This window comes from Nannospalax galili, unplaced genomic scaffold (assembly GCF_000622305.1).
Source record: "Nannospalax galili isolate Female #2095 unplaced genomic scaffold, S.galili_v1.0 scaffold1617, whole genome shotgun sequence".
Classification (NCBI taxonomy): Eukaryota; Metazoa; Chordata; class Mammalia; order Rodentia; family Spalacidae; genus Nannospalax; species Nannospalax galili.
The window spans coordinates 1,299,954-1,302,169 of NW_008340915.1; the positions used below are offsets into that span (position 1 = coordinate 1,299,954).

At 35.5% G+C, this 2,216-nt stretch overlaps 1 protein-coding gene across 1 annotated transcript in view; it reads right to left on the minus strand.

Moving 5' to 3' along the window:
* Positions 1 to 2,216, minus strand: part of Exoc4 (exocyst complex component 4) — an 849,021-nt gene that overhangs the window by 784,886 nt on the left and 61,919 nt on the right. The window lies entirely within an intron of this gene.

Here is a 2,216-nt window from a genome sequence, read left to right on the forward strand (position 1 = left end):
GGAGGTCTTGACAAAGAAAGACATAAAGGCATGTAAGGCACAATAGTAAAGCCTATATACTATTTATCCCCCCCACATACATTACTTGTAAAGAACATATGTGAAATGATTATATCATTCATATTTCCACTAGAATCCCTAATGATAATGGTTGAGACTGGGTCTCACTATGTAGCCCAAGGTAGCCTCACAATCCTCTTACCTCAGCCTCCCCAGCACTGAACCACCACACCAGCTTAAATCAACATTTAATAAATGTTAAGTCTTTAAGACTCAGACCAAATAAAGGCACACCATATTTTTATAGCTTATTCTCATGGTGATCATGAGTCAGAGCTCCATTAAATAAAGTCACATGTGTATCTATAGAGTTAGGCTCACTCATTTTTCTCATATGCACATGCACACAGAGGAGGTAAAAGCATTTTTACATGCATACTAGAGATAGGAAGTAGAAACCCTCGCCTCTCCTTAGCCTGATCTACTATGACAGAACAAAGGGGATTTAAATGGAGAACTAAAGATAAACTACAAAGAAGGAAATACTGTTATAGTAAAATGGTCTAGGATATTTTAAAGACAAGGAGGATTGAATCAAATTGGTACAGGAATGCCTACAACAAATGGAGAACATGGAGGACCCTGGAAACCAAAAGTTACCAACTCTGAAATTCAAACTGACAACTGCATGGTAGGGGAAGCACATATGGTCTGATCTCATTTATTCCTGTAAGTACAATTATCTTTATGTGTCTTTGTGATAAAGATCTTCTATATTAGGAAATGGGGAAAAGTGAAGGGTATCCCATATTATTGGGAGGGGAAAAAAAGGATGGAAAAAGGAGAATGAAGAATGCAAGGGAGAGAAGGAAGATGAGGAGGAGATAAGAGGTGACTGCAAGCTAAGCCTAAAGAAAAAAGAGCACACCTGCTCCCTGAGGCGCTAAGGTCTATGACTGTTCTCAGCTTAGGTTAGGCTTCTTAATATTCCTGATAGGTAGAGGGAAAAACAGTAACAAACAACACTACCTACTTCAGGGTAACACCACTAAATGTAACTACAGATACAAACATGCTCCTTTTAAATTAAAAAAAAAAAAAAGCATTCAGAGAAAAGCCAACAATTAATGAAAGCCAATAAACATACTGATGATGAAAAATGTTAATCACAGATCTACAGGAGTCATCCAGGTTTTGTGGACAAAAAAATAATGTAGATAGTTCTGTAGCTGCCAAATACAAACCAGCCTGAAATGGTTTAAAAAAAATAAAAGTGTAATGGCTTACCCTCAAACACATCACTTGTTTTGTGATGTGCTATAATCAAATGTCAGTAGCAAATAAGTTTCCTTAAGTTAAGCAAGAAAGAATCAAGAAATATAAGATTGACAAGCCCTGGGCCAGCTATGCCCTCTGAAGCCTGCCAGTTCATTTTCACGCTGACTCGCAACTGCCCCTGCTATGACAGCCCCTCGGCCCTGTGTAAGCTGCCAGCAATTCCAAATGGAAAGGCAGACTCACGAAATGGCCAAAAAGTCCCCAAGGAGGAAAAACAACAACAAATTCATTTATACTTATGACCTAAAATGGATTTTAACTCAAGTCTCTAGTGAAGAAAAGAGGATGCATTAACCTGCAGTGACATCGAAATCCAGAAAATAAAAAATAATTTGGTAAACTACTGGCCCATCATGTAGCCTTATCCCTTAAGGTAATTAAATCCAGCTGAAATATTTAAGCTTAAAAACCACCCACTGCACATCCACACTTGACTTGTTTGTAGAAATTTGCATGAAGGTTTTTAATTTATGTTCCAAATACAAAATTGTATATCAATGACAACTTCCAAAGCTGCTTAATCAAAATTTTTGTTTTTTTTAATTATTTTTTTAATTTTTTAAAATTTAATAACCACATGATTAGAAGAAGCATTTCATTACAGCTTTAACATATTCAGTAACACATTCTAGAGCAAGGATACATCTCTTTCAAAGATGGCTGATGGCTGTAAAGTTGAATTAATACAGTCATACAATATTGAACTCAGTATAAACCCTATAAGACATAAATTAAATGATATTTTAACCTTTAAAAAGATCTCCATTTCATTATTAAAATACACAGTTTGATACAGAAAAATTCTTTTTCAATGCAATTGACATTGGATGTTTGCACATGCATTTCTAATCTCTAAATATCTGATTATTACTAGTCAC